Raw genomic sequence first — 15,793 nt, forward strand, 5'->3', positions numbered from 1 at the left:
TGAGATTGAATGGTAATGGCTTCAAATTAGGTTTTGGTGGTTGAATACTTGAAGGCATAGACTCAATTGATCGTGGTGGCAATTCTTCAATTTATGGTCACTAATTACTTGCCTTTGATTCTTCCTAAAAAGAGACCATTTGCAAATCGTCGGATTCATCAATCTCAATTTTAATGGATGTGGTTTAAAATTGATCATGAACTAATTTTTCCATAAAATCCACTTCCAACCATCATCATCTCTAGGTTGCTTGTAAATGTTAAAAATATTCATCTCTAATGTCGTGTTTCCAAATGATAGCTTAGCCGAAGCTAATCTTATAAATACACTAGACTTTATTTAAATTTAACACGATATTTATTATAATTCCATTCATCAGAAGAATTTTAAATTGTAAAAGTGCAAATAGAAGGGAAAATCACACACTTGCTCCGCCTATCTCATGACCTCCCCTAATAGAAGATCTAATCCTGGTTATTTCTTCTGAATCACAAGGAAAGTTTTGGTTATGATTCCTTCAAGCCAATATTATAGAGAATTCATATTCATTCATTACTCATATGTTACTTTTTATGCTTGTTCATTTCCTCATAATAACAAATATACATATATTAGGTACATTTTCAAAGTTAGTATCTCAATGTGCAACTGTTTGTATAACTTAATTCTTTTATATTCTTACATATAATATTCATGTGAAAGTCTACTGTTACTATTTAACTTTGAACTATTATTGTCCAATTGTTACTATCTAGACATTGAACTATTATTATCCAACTGTTACTGTCCAACCATTGTTGTTTGAACTATTATTGTCCAATGGTTACTGTTTGAACTATTACTATCCAACCGTTGCTCTCTGAACACTCATTAGATTTTTAACTATATCTAGAGTTCTAGAACTCCATTTTAAGTAAGATTGATCTCGTTGGAAAGCTACGACATGAGGCTACAAGTTCTCTAAGGAAGGAGAACCTTGTTCTGCCTCCAAGATAGTCAAAATTGCTCATCATCCCATTAGTCCTACAGCCCTACAGAATCAGTCACAACTTAGTCTCGGTTAGTAACCCATAACTGGAGTTCTATATCTCTAAATTGAGCAAGACCAATTTCCTTGGTTAGCTAACATCGAAATCTATAATTTCTATATAGGAACCCAATCCTAATTCCCTCATCCTCCTACCTGAAAACTCATTGAAATTCAGGAGACAAGTCTATCCAGATTTATCTTCCTCTTCCCTTCACACAATACTTTCATAAACTACATACCACACATGAATTAACTTAATTTTAATAATAAGTACTTTTTCCCAATTCATGTCTAAGAACCCTAACCTATAATTTAATATCAAGAATCAATTCATTATTGAATTTGAAATGAATTTTTAAGATCATGTTTAGAACTCCTTACTCAATACGAATTAAGATTTTGATCTTCAACTAGTTGAAGATTTTCAAATCCCTCCTTTCTTTTCTTCTTATTCAATTTCTTGTTAATCCCTTGCTCACAAGTGTCTATCCCATCTATAAATCTTAATCTCGGATAGGTTCTTGAAATTTTAGTGTTTTTCTCTTGAGTTTTCAAGAATCGGTATGAAACTCCCTATTTTCTCTCCTTATGGTTCCTGTAGATTTTTTATGAAAAGAGAGTATTTATACATTATAATTTCCCTTATTGCATTTAGGCCCCAATTCCTTTATGTGTATTATTCTCTTTAATTAAATCCAACCCTCAACATTATCGGGTTTATTATAATGTCTCGAATTATTTTTTGTAGAAATTATATTCAAATTTTTTTGAATTCCTATCTTTTATTCAACCATATGCATGAATTTCTTCATTTTAATTTCTCATGTAGTTAGTTTTCAATTTAAACAACCTTTATTTATATTTTTTTGGGGTTTACAAAAATCCTTCATAAAAGGTTGTTTAAACAAACAAAGCCTTAAGTACTTAACGTAAAACAAAACCAAACGGGTCGACCTAAAGACGCTAGTTTAACCATGAACTGAACCAAAAAACAAGGTTTGACAAAATCCTTTCAAATGACAAACACATGAGAACTACCACCTTATGTGCTCTTCACATTTCCTGTAATGACAAATGTCTTCATTTAATTTGTAGGTGTGTTTCACAGTTTACGAGCAACTTAAAGGCATCCTTTCAAATGGTTGGTTTTTCTAAGAGTTTCTTACTTGAAAATTATGTGTTGGTCTTCTTTTGAGTTCACATGAGAAACCTTGTTCTATTAATATTCTCTCTGAGATTGAAGAATGTCAAGTACTGTTCTTATTATGATTTGTTCTAAAATCTTATGTTCTCATATTGTAGGGGATGGGGATAGCCAGCTCTCAGTTGGTGCAAACATGGTAGCTGCTGCTGGTTCTGGGGCTGCCACATCCATTGTTACAAATCCATTGTGGGTTGTGAAAACCAGACTCCAGGTAAGTCAGCATGGTTATGAATCTGATTTCCTCTCAATATGTATATTTGTTAAGATCACAATGGTTCTATCACATGTCAACTATAATTGCTGCCTGCTAAATTGTTGAAGGCTTCTATCAAAACTTCACTGTAGTATTTGATTTGACAAACGTATATGCACATGTTTTTATTGGAATGGACTTTCTAGTTGCGCTTGGTTTAAGCTACTGCCTTGCCAGAGTTCATAGCTGAATTGGGACAACCATGTCGCTATATATTTTAGTCGCACAGAAGTATCTAAACCAGGTCATAACTGGAGAGTGGGTGGAGTTCTGAGGATCAAACTCCTCATCAATTCTAGCAGGATTCTTGACCCAAGCAAGCATACTGATTAGTACTTAAAAGTGCATTCTCATTAAGGATTTATGTCATCATATTGCACCTAAAGTATCATTAAATTCCCTAACAAAAGCATGTTTTATATTAGCAAGTCTAAAAATATAATATACCTTTAATTCATGGTAAATGTTCATCCTAAATGCAGGTCTATCACATAAATAAAAGGATTGATTGATGAGTTTAAGGATTGAAATTGAAAGGATAAAAAGAAGGCCAAACTTAGCAAAGTGTTGCTGGTGCATTCCAAACTCGAACACCGTTCAGTAATTTGATCATATCTGGAGATGTAGATATTAGATTTAGGTCCATTTTATATCGATAGAAAGGTAAGACATAGACCTACAACTTTCATATGAAGTCAAAGACTCAGTTCTGCCGTTTTCAAGCCCAAATCTTAGCAACAACGAAGACGTCAGAAGTTGTCCTGCAGCTCAAGCACTATTCGGTTTTTGGCTCATATCTTGAGTTCTAGAAGTCCAAATGAGCTCTGGTTTTTTTTTATGGAAAGCTGAGACAATTGCACACAGCTTCCATAATTCAGTTGGCTATAATTCTGATGTGAGCAATGATGTTTTGGCCAGCCAACAATATCAAAAATCAGCCCACAATATCAAAAAACCAGCAGCCATTAATGTCAAAAACCAGCCACCAAATCAATGGATGCCCACCAATTCTTCAATCAATCAATAGTTCTGAAACTTAGCCTATAAAAGGAGGCATTGTCCATGTATTTAGTCATATTAATTTTCAGATCAAAGTTATCTTCTTGCTTTCTCTCTACATCTTTGTAATGTTCAAGTTTTCTTTTATGCTATAGTAATCTCTTGTTTATGCTCTTTCATTTCCTTTCCTATACTTAGTTAGCTTATATTATGTTTATGTTCTTATATTGTTTATTTGTGTTTTTCTCCTTCTTAATGTTTAGCTAAGTTAATTATGTCAAGGTGAAAAGGTTTCTCTAATGGTGTTAGAATAGGTATAATATAAACTCAACATGAGCTTTAAATGTTTATATCCAAGAAAGATTGTTATTAACATGTTTTATCTTTTTATCTTACTAATTCTTAATACCTTGCTTATTAAATGTTTAATTTAGATTTGTGTTGTATAATATTTGGTACATCAAATGCTTGATCTTTCATAGTTTTCGGCCGAAATCGTTATTATGATAGAAACTTGATTTGTTGTTAACATAAACTAGCAACATGAATGCTTGATGATATTTATAAGTATGGTATTACTTATATAAGATAATTAATATGATCATGTTAGTAATTTATAATGAGCTAATAACGAGAAATCATCCGATTAGAACCTCCTTTGTGTGTGGTTTCTAGTTGAGTAATAAAAAGAGTTTATATTATATTTATTTGAAATACCAATAGTGAATCCTATAACCTTGACATATGTTTTGTTATTGTTTAATCCTTACATCAATATCACATCCCAAAACTTTCTTCAACTCCTTTTCTGTTATTATTCTCTTTAAATCTTTTTCTTTATTTGTAATTTATATAATTCACCTCCCTATGGTTCGACCCCGGTCTTGCCGGGTTATTTTACTTTGACACTCCTGCACTTGGGATAAGACATCAACTCTTTGATCGTGTCAAGTTTTTGGCGCCGTTGCCGGGGAGGTAAGTTATTGTATAAATTAAATATTTTATTTTATTTTATTTTCACTTTTATTTGTTTTACTAATTGTTGTTTCTTTTTCTTTTTCTTTTTTTTCTTTTCTTTTCTTTTGTATTTGCATGAGAGTTTGGATACGTACATTAAGTGGTAGACTTTCTAGAAAATCATCATTTTCTTCAGAAAACATGGCCGAAGAAGATAATCAATCAATTCATAATGAGAATAATGAGAATAATGAGAATAATCGTGTTAGAACACTTAGAGATCATATGAATCCAACAAGAACAAGTGCACCATCATGTATTGTTTTTCCTCCTGATGCATCTCATTTTAATTTTAAGCCAGGTATTATTCAACTTTTACCCACTTTTCATGGCTTAGAATTAGAAAATCCATACTTACACTTAAGAGAATTTGAAGAAGTTTGTAACACTTATAATGACTTAAATTGTAGCATGAACACCATCAGATTAAAGCTTTTTCCTTTTTCGTTAAAAGATAAAGCTAAAACATGGCTACAAAATATTAGGTCAGGATCCATTCATGCTTGGGATGAAATGCAACAACAGTTTTTAAAGAAATTTTTCCCTTCTGATAGAACAAACTCTTTCAAAAGACAAATCACCACTTTTACTCAAAAACCAGGAGAAACATTTTATAAATGTTGGGATAGATATAAAGACTTGCTTAATACCTGTCCTCATCATAGTTTTGAAACATGGAGATTGGTTTCACAATTTTATGAAGGGTTAACACCTAAAGATAGACAAATGGTAGAATTGATGTGCAATGGAACTTTTGAAAATAAAGACCCTAATGAAGCAATGGAGTACCTAGAGTTGCTAGCTGAAAATGCTCAAAATTGGGACACCATAGGTACTTGTGAGGCACCAGGTAAAACTCAACCTCATACATCTAATGGAGGCATGTATAGCCTTAGGGAAGATCATGACCTCCAAGCCAAATTTGCATCTTTAGCTAGAAAAGTTGAGGCACTAGAATTAAAAAAGAGTGGTCAATTAAAATCTGTTCAAGAAATTGTGTGTCAAATTTGTGAAACCAATGGACACTCAACCAATGATTGTCCCACGTTGCCTTCTTTTAAGGAATATCTCCATGAACAAGCCAATGCTTTAAATAGTTTCCAAAGACCAAGTCATAACCCGTACTCACAAACGTACAACTCTGGTTGGAGAAATCACCCAAATTTCAGTTGGAAGAGTGGTAACAATAATGCACAAACTTCACAGCCACCATTTCAAACACAACATAATTTTCAAAATTCTCATGGATATGCACCTCCTTATATTCCCCCTCCTAGAAGAAATCTTGAGGAAACATTACATGCATTCATTGAAAAGCAAGAGACAATCAACACTCAAAATGCTCAAACCATGGCTGATTTGAAAGATACTCTTGCAAAGTTCACATCTGCTCTTAGTTTTCAGGAGAAAGGTAAGTTTCCATCTCAACCCCAGCAAAATCCCAAAGGGCAATACAATTCAAGTACAAGCAATTCCGGAAGCCAACATCTGGATCAAGTCAAATCAGTCACTACTCTCCACAGTGGTAAGGTTATTAAAAAACCCATTCTTGAACCTTGTGAGAAAGAAGGTGAGTTAGTCTCCAAGGGTAAGGAAATGGTTGAACCTGATCATTGCAAAGAAGAGACTGATTCTCCGCCAACACTTCCATTTCCTCATGCCATGACCAAACAAAGGAAAGTCAATCACAATTCTAAAATCTTTGAAACTTTCAAACAGGTAAGGATTAATATACCTTTGCTAGATGCTATTAAACAGGTACCATCTTATGCTAAATTTTTGAAAGATCTATGCACTGTAAAGAGAAAATTGAATGTGAAAAAGAAAGCCTTCTTAGCCGAACAAGTAAGTGCCATTCTTCAGAACAATAATGCTTTGAAATATAAAGACCCTGGTTGTCCTACAATTTCTTGCTTCATTGGAGAACATAAAATTGACAGAGCTTTACTTGATCTTGGAGCTAGTGTGAATTTACTTCCATCTTCGGTTTTTCAAAGTCTCAATCTAGGTGAGTTAAAACCTACTTCTGTTACTCTTTTACTTGCTGATAGATCTATAAAAATGCCTAGAGGAATAGTTGAAGATGTGTTAGTACAAGTTGATAAATTCATCTTTCCTGTGGATTTTATTGTCTTGGATACACAACCTGTTGAAGCATGCAATTCAATTCCTGTTATTTTAGGACGTCCATTTCTTGCAACTTCTAATGCATTGATTAATTGTAGGAATGGAGTGATGAAGTTATCTTTTGGAAACATGACATTGAAAATGAATGTTTTTAACATTTGCAAGCAACCTGGAGATGATAATGATTTACAGGAAGTAGATTTTATTGAAAAAATAATTTACGATCAATTTGAAAATTCTTCCAATGAAACTGAGTTTAATGAATCTGAGTTTAATGAATCTGAAGATTTACAAATGGTTTGTTTTCAGGAAGAATCAAAGGCAAATATTTGGAGACCAAAAATTGAGGAATTGCCACCACGATCAATTGGGTCCATACCTTCAAGTGTTCAACCACCAAAACCTGATTTGAAGCCATTGCCATGTAATCTCAAATACTCATTTTTGGGAGAAAATGAAACTTTTCCAGTAATAATTTTTTCCAAACTTAATGTTCATCAAGAAGGTAAGTTATTACAAACTCTGAAAATGCACAAAAATGCATTAGGATGGACCATAGCTGACATAAAAGGAATTAGTCCTTTGATTTGCACACACAAGATTTATTTGGAGGAAAATGCTAAACCCTCTAGAGAAATGCAATGAAGGCTTAATCCTAATATGAAAGAAGTAGTGAGGAATGAACTCATTAAACTTCTAGATAATGGAATCATTTATCCTATTTCTGATAGCAAATGGGTAAGTCCTACCCAAGTTGTACCTAAAAAGTCTGGAGTTACTGTGATAACAAATGAGAAAAATGAGTTAATTCCAACGAGGACTATTACTGGTTGGCGCATGTGCATTGACTATAGGAAACTCAATTCAATGACTAGAAAAGATCACTTTCCTTTACCTTTCATGGATCAAATTCTAGAAAGAGTTGCAGGTCATGAATTTTATTATTTTCTAGATGGTTATTCAGGTTACAACCAAATTGAAATTGCATTTGAAGATCAAGAGAAAACTACTTTCACATGTCCATTTGGTACATTTGCATACCGAAGGATGCCTTTTGGATTATGTAATGCACCAGCCACGTTTCAACGATGCATGCTTAGCATATTTAGTGATATGGTTGAACGTTTTCTTGAGATTTTTATGGATGATTTTTCTGTTTTGGGTGATTCATTTGATAATTGTTTAACTAATTTGGAAAAGGTTTTGAACAGGTGTGAAGAGAAGAATCTTGTGTTGAATTGGGAAAAATGTCATTTTATGGTAACAAACGGCATTGTACTTGGTCACATTGTTTCATCAATAGGAATTGAGGTTGATAAATCTAAAATTGAGTTAATTGCCAACTTGCCAACACCAAAATTTGTTAAAAATGTTAGATCATTTTTAGGACATGCTGGTTTTTATAGAAGGTTTATCAAAGATTTTAGTATAATATCTAAGCCATTGTGTAACCTTCTAACAAAGGATAATGTTTTTGAATGGACTGAATATTATGAAGAAGCCTTTGTTAAACTTAAAAACCTACTTACATCTACTCCTGTCATTCAACCTCTTGATTGGTCATTACCTTTTGAAATAATGTGTGATGCTAGTGATTATGCCGTGGGTGCTGTTTTAGGACAAAGAAAAGATAAGAAACCCTATGTGATTTACTATGCAAGTAAAACTTTAAATAGTGCTCAAATAAATTACACAACCACTGAAAAAGAATTACTTGCTGTAGTATTTGCATGTGAAAAATTCAGATCTTATCTTGTTGGCTCACCTGTTATTGTTTTTAGCGATCATGCAGCGTTGAAATATCTTCTTTCCAAGAAGGATTCTAAAGCTAGATTGGTGCGGTGGATTTTGTTACTTCAAGAATTCGATATCACAATCAAGGATAAGAAAGGCACCGAAAATGTTGTCGCGGATCATTTGTCAAGATTGACAACTGATTCGAAATCTGACATCACGTTAATCGATGACTACTTTCCTGATGAATCTTTACTTTCTGTCACTACAATGCCTTGGTTTGCTAATATTGTTAATTTTCTTGTTTCAGGACATTTGCCAGCGCATTGGGGCACTCAAGACAAAAGAAAGTTCTTGAACGAAGTGAAGAACTTTTATTGGGATGACCCTTATTTATTCAAATATTGTCCTGATCAAATATTTCGAAGATGCATTCCTGACAATGAGGTAAGTAATGTCATTAAATTTTGTCATTCTGAGGCATGTGGAGGTCATTTTTCGTCAAAAAAGACAGCCGCAAAAATCTTACAATGTGGATTTTATTGGCCCACCATGTTCAAGGACACGCATGCATTCTGCAAATCTTGTGAAAATTGTCAAAAGTTATGATCTCTTTCAAAACGTCACATGATGCCTTTAAGTACTATTCTTGTCATTGAAATCTTTGACTGTTGGGGTATAGATTTTATGGGTCCATTTCCTCCATCATTTGGTTTTGTGTACATATTAGTCGCAGTAGACTATGTTTCAAAATGGATAGAAGCAATTCCAAGTCGTAACAACGATCATAAAACAGTCATTAAGTTTTTGAAAGAAAACATTTTGAGTCGATTTGGAATCCCTCGGGCCATGATAAGTGATGGTGGAACACATTTCTGTAACAAGCCATTTGAGTCTTTAATGAAGAAATATGGAATCACACACAAAGTTTCCACCCCTTATCACCCCTAGACAAATGGACAAGTAGAACTTGCTAATAGGGAGATCAAACAAATCTTGGAAAAAACAGTGAACCCTAATCGAAAGGACTGGTCTTTAAGACTTAATGATGCACTTTGGGCCTATCGAACTGCTTTTAAAACATCATTAGGTATGTCACCTTATAGGTTGGTTTATGGAAAACCTTGTCATTTGCCTGTGGAACTTGAATACAAAGCTTATTGGGCTATTAAAGCTTTCAATTCAAACCTGGATGATGCGAGTCAGCTGCGTAAGTTACAAATAAATGAGCTTGAAGAAATAAGAAATGATGCATATGAGAATTCAAAAATTCATAAAGCAAGAATCAAAGACTTTCATGATAAAAGAATCTTGAGAAAAACATTTGATGTTGGTCAAAAAGTTTTGCTTTACAATTCTCGACTCCATTTATTTCCTGGAAAGCTAAGATCAAGATGGAGCGGTCCATTTGTTGTGAAACATGTATATCCTTATGGGGCCTTTGATATTGAGAATCCAAAGAATGGTAATGTTTTCAAGGTCAATGGACATCGTTTGAAAGCTTACTTTGATAATTTTCCTAGTGAAAATGAATCCATTGGTTTGAATGATCCTATATATGAAGGTTGATTATTTTGTTTTTCTCATATTTTTTTTGTGTTTCTTTTTGGTGTGACTTTTGTTTTGCTAGTCTTTCTCCAACCCTGGTCAAATGGCGGATAACGGTACTCCGTGACTCTTAAGTCGGTTCTTTCAGTTTCCCATGATAATTGATATCTTTGTATATATTTGTTCAATTCCTTGTTCCTTCTCTTTTCTTTACATCTCTTCTGCACTTCTCTTTAAAAACAAAAAAAAAATGGACACCACTCTTGAAAAATTGAAAAAGTATTTTCCTGCTCTGCCTCAGAATGCGATTACAAAAATTTACCGTGCTAGGTGTGAAAGATTGAGGTTGTTAATGAACCATGGAATTCCTGAAGATATTCGCTGGATAATTGAAGCAAAGGTCCGATTATCAGGTGAGTCTTCCAACTCTTTTATTTCATACATGCCTAGGACAGGTAAAAGCACTTTTGCAAAGAAACGTCGTGCAAAACGACTAAAAGTCTGTCACCGATGTGCCAGATGGACTTGTAATACAAAATGTCGTTCTTTAGGAATGGTATCTATAAACCGTGAAGATAAAATACAATTCATTAAGGATGGACTGAGTAAGGAGTCTTTAGATAATCTTCTATTAACTCTTGAGACGCATCCTAGTGGAGATGTGCATCGTGCAATTCATGATTTATGGACTCATTTTCATAAAGAACATGATCGACTTAGTCTTGGGAATCTGACTAAAAAAGACCCTGTTTGCCAGTTTTTAAGAAAATTGGATGGGAAGCCTATCCCCGACCCATAGAGGGCGTTTAAGCCGTTCTTGGACGTAAAACCAAGGGAAAGCTGTGAGCCACAATCACAACTGCTTGTACATACATTTTTTTTATATATATATATATATAATAATAAAATAATACCAATAAATAAATAAATAAAAAAGAAAGAGAGAGAGAGTAAGACTTCAGCTAGCCTACATATAGGTGGTATGCTTTGCATTTTCAATTGTTCATCTATAAAATCTTCTCTTCCTTCCCATCATTTCTACTCAACCCATTCATTCAGTATATATAGAAGTGTGTAGAAATGGCGAGTTCTTCTGTTTCTAAAATAAAAACTATTTGTGTTTTTGGTGGATCTAGTCCTGGGAAAGAAAAAGAGTTTTTAGAATCAGCAAATCATCTTGGTCGGGTACTAGCTGAGAGAAAGATTCATTTAGTGTATGGGGGAGGCAGCCTTAGGTTAATGGGGGGGGTTTCAGTAGCTGCATTTGTAGGAGGCAGTCAAGTTTTGGGGGTTGTCCCTAAAGCTTTAGCCGAAGGGGACATCATTGGAAAAACAATTGGAGAGGAATTACAGGTCTCCACAATGTCTGATAGAATGAATACAATGTTTAACCATGCTGATGCCTTCATTGCCTTACTAGGTGGTCTGGGTACATTGGAAGAGATCTTTCATATTTCCTCTTGGGCCCAACTGCACATTCACCATAAACCTATAGGTTTGTTAAATGTTAATGGTTTTTATGATAATTTGTTGTCTTTTCTTGATCAAGCTGTGGAACAGGAATTTCTAACATCTTCGGCACGACAAATCATAATCTCTGCTACTACTGCTGAACAATTGATTGACCAACTACAATCTTTCATCCCTGTAATTGATCCCTCCATGAGTCAACTCAATTGGTCAAACATGAAACGCCGTAAAAAGCTTAAATTGAATTTGAGCCTTAGTTTGTGAAAAATTGTGTCTTTTGGTTTTATTAATAACATAATATTTGTGTTTTGTTGTTTCTTATATTTGTTTTAGTGTGTTTCAGGTTTGTCAATAGTCGCTGTTTCAGGTGATATCTTCTACACTCTATCTTTTTGCTTAGAACATTGAGGACAATGTCTCGTTTTGGTTGGGGGGAGAGGGTAGTAGTTGATATTAAAAAAAAAAAAATTGTTATTAAGTAACTGTATTCTCTATTATTTAAACCATTTGCAAAAACTATTGTTACTAAGATGGCAGAGTAACGGAGGAACTTTAGTGACTCTTGAGACGCATCTTAGTAAACATTCTTAATAAGGTCTATTATAATACTTCTTGAAATATTCAGGTTTACAAACTCTTGGATTGTTATCTATAGATTCTGTTTATATGCTCATCTAACAAGTATTTCTAAACCTTCATTTTCACACACACACTCGAACATATGATTGTGGGTTGCACATTGGATTATTACATTATTTGTGTTCTTTTGTTAAAGGTAACAACTAAGGGAAAGGGATAGTATATAATATGCAAAAAAAAAAACAAAAAAAAATAATAATAAAAAGAAAAAAAAAACAAAGTAGATAACTTTGGTTTCGTAGCCTCCTTGACTTAAGCAAATAAGCCCGAAGGGGTGTTTGAACACCTAGTACCCTAAAGTCAACTGACTTGGGAGTTATTGGCCTAGTGCTTGTTACATGGGTTGAGGAGAAAGCTTAAGGGAATCAAACACTGCACTATCTACATATCAGTATTTGCAACCCGAGTTACTGAGCTCGTAGGGGTGTCTCAACACCTGATGCCCTAAGACCAACTGGTCTGGGAGTCATTAGCCGAAAGCTCGTTACATGGGTTCAGGATACATTGTGCTATAAATTCTTGCTTTTAAAAAAAAAAAAAAAAAAGAAGATAACAATCCCAACCCAAGGAAGTTAACCTTAAACATTAAAACAAAAATTTTGTTTTCTTCCATGAAAAGCTCCATAGCTATGTTTTGATTTATTTAGCACCAAAAAAAGGTTTACTAATATCTTGTTTAAGAGGTATTAAGCAGATATATAAATTTAATGAGAGTTTGTTTATCTGGATAGATTAATAGAAGTTAAATGATGAATGCCTTGCTTTGTGGTATTTGCAAATTATTTTTCTATTTTAATGCTTTGATTACTAGGGACTAGTAATAAGCTGGTTGAGGGGTGTGATTAGTACTTAAAAGTGCATTCTCATTAAGGATTTATGTCATCATATTGCACCTAAAGTATCATTAAATTCCCTAACAAAAGCATGTTTTATATTAGCAAGTCTAAAAATATAATATACCTTTAATTCATGGTAAATGTTCATCCTAAATGCAGGTCTATCACATAAATAAAAGGATTGATTGATGAGTTTCAGGATTGAAATTGAAAGGATAAAAAGAAGGCCAAACTTAGCAAAGTGTTGCTGGTGCATTCCAAACTCGAAAACTGTTCAGTAATTTGATCATATCTGGAGCTGTAGATATCAGATTTAGGTCCATTTTAAATCGATGGAAAGGTAAGACATAGACCTACAACTTTCATATGAAGTCAAAGACTCAATTCTGCCGTTTTCAAGCCCAAATCTTAGCAACAATGAAGACGTCGGAAGCTGTCCTGCAGCTGAAGCACTATTCGGTTTTTGGCTCATATCTTGAGTTCTAGAAGTCCAAATGAGCTCTGGTTTTTTTTTATGGAAAGCTGAGACAATTGCCCACAGCTTCCATAATTCTGATGTGAGAAATGACGTTTTGGCCAGCCAACAATATCAAAAATCAACCCACAATATCAAAAAACCAGCAGCCATTAATGTCAAAAACCAGCCACCAAATCAATGGATGCCCACCAATTCTTCAATCAATCAATAGTTCTGAAACTTAGCCTATAAAAGGAGGCATTGTCCATGTATTTAGTCATATTAATTTTCAGATCAAAGTTATCTTCTTGCTTTCTCTCTACATCTTTGTAATGTTCAAGTTTTCTTTTATGCTATAGTAATCTCTTGTTTATGCTCTTTCATTTCCTTTTCTATACTTAGTTAGCTTATATTATGTTTATGTTCTTATATTATTTATTTGTGTTTTTCTCCTTCTTAATGTTTAGCTAAGTTAATTATGTCAAGGTGAAAAGGTTTCTCTAATGGTGTTAGAATAGGTATAATATAAACTCAACATGAGCTTTAAATGTTTATATCCAAGAAAGATTGTTATTAACATGTTTTATCTTTTTATCTTACTAATTCTTAATACCTTGCTTATTAAGTGTTTAATTTAGATTTGTGTTGTATAATATTTGGTACATCAAATGCTTGATCTTTCATAGTTTTCGGCCGAAATCGTTATTATGATAGAAACTTGATTTGTTGTTAACATAAACTAGCAACATGAATGCTTGATGATATTTATAAGTATGGTATTACTTATATAAGATAATTAATATGATCATGTTAGTAATTTATAATGAGCTAATAGCGAGAAATCATCCGATTAGAACCTCCTTTGTGTGTGGTTTCTAGTTGAGTAATAAAAAGAGTTTATATTATATTTATTTGAAATACCATTAGTGAATCCTATAACCTTGACATATGTTTTGTTATTGTTTAATCCTTACATCAATATCACATCCCAAAACTTTCTTCAACTCCTTTTCTGTTATTATTCTCTTTAAATCTTTTTCTTTATTTGTAATTTATATAATTCACCTCCCTATGGTTCGACCCCGGTCTTGCCGGGTTATTTTACTTTGACACTCCTGCACTTGGGATAAGACATCAACTCTTTGATCGTGTCACATACATCTTCAAACTTCAAAATAAGAGAAGAAATTTCAGTCAACACTATTTAACATTGTGTTTCCCTTGTATATTTAGTTATTCTTAGACCCTAAACAGTCAATGTGTGCGACCACATTGTGTTAGAGAAGAAACTTTCTTTTCTATATTCTGATTGGCTAGGATGCCTGATTATTCTTTGCTTGGATGCCCGGGTACTCTGATATTACACGTGAACAACTGTTATTCTGCATAGCTTATAATCGATTAATAATTGTTGCACCATTGTTGTTCCACTTTAGACATTCATTTGTTTTTCTTCTCTTTTAGACGCAAGGAATGAGGCCAGGTGTGGTTCCTTACAAAAGCGTACTTTCTGCTTTGAGGCGGATTAAACAAGAGGAAGGCATGCTAGGCTTGTACAGGTCTGGTGTAAACTCTTAATTTTGACCCAGCTTTCTTGATTAAGCCTTTTATTGCTGAAGGAATCAATGTGAAAGTACATTTCTGTAATATTTAAGCCCCTTTATGTTTGTAATGTTTTGCAAGCATTTGTGCTATTGTTTTAAGATGATTAGAAAATCTTCTTCTCATGATTTGGTTTCATAATGCTGCATTCTTTGTTTGAAACAGTGGGATTTTGCCTTCTTTGGCTGGGATAAGTCATGTTGCAATTCAATTTCCAGTTGAAAAATAAACTCAGACAAAGGTTTAAACTGAAACAAAATCAAAGTTGAAAATTGACACAAAACATAAAAACATTTGTAGAAAAATAGATCAAACACTCAAATCATGAAGAACATTCATTAACAAACCTAGAAACACAAATCTCAATCCAGTCAAGTTTTCATGCAATCAAGGGTGTCATACCCTCGCGAGAGCTCCGCATCGCGGCGACCTTTCTTGGAGCAAGGAATTGATATCGGGGTCTTTGTTTTACAAAAAAGGGAGTCGCCAGTTAGTATTATGGTCATTAGAATACCTAACTAATCTTTCAGAGATTCTAAGGCAAAGGACTGATTGCTTAAAGGGAAGGTTTTAGCACCCCTAATACGCCCTACCTAAGGTAAGTTGCTTGGTGTTTGGTTTGCCTATAATTGCTATGGTGTTGATATTCTCTACTCCCATCAGTTTCCTAGTGTTGTAACCCATTTTTGGCCCTGCACGAACATAAAATAAATAATTAAAAAAAGCTAAATAGTGTCATTTTGACACTATTCCTCTTCCCGTATGCTGCCAGAGCCCCACATCCCCATAAAACAAGAAACAATGACTGTATGCTGCTCCCAAAACTTAAAGCCCCACGCCCCTTGCTCCCCATGCACAGTGAGGCCTTCCCCGCTCC

The 15,793-nt window shown here is 33.8% G+C and overlaps 1 long non-coding RNA gene across 1 annotated transcript; it reads left to right on the forward strand.

Annotated features, from left to right (window-relative positions):
- The first annotated feature begins 2,091 nt into the window (after positions 1 to 2,091).
- On the forward strand, positions 2,092 to 15,137 carry LOC105109469 (uncharacterized). Its single transcript, XR_839262.1, has 4 exons — positions 2,092 to 2,171; positions 2,333 to 2,445; positions 14,779 to 14,873; positions 15,082 to 15,137. It is a non-coding gene; the product is annotated as an uncharacterized LOC105109469 (long non-coding RNA).
- The last annotated feature ends 656 nt before the right edge of the window (positions 15,138 to 15,793 follow it).

Source organism: Populus euphratica, unplaced genomic scaffold (genome assembly GCF_000495115.2).
Source record: "Populus euphratica unplaced genomic scaffold, PopEup_1.0 scaffold216.1, whole genome shotgun sequence".
Classification (NCBI taxonomy): domain Eukaryota; kingdom Viridiplantae; phylum Streptophyta; class Magnoliopsida; order Malpighiales; family Salicaceae; genus Populus; species Populus euphratica.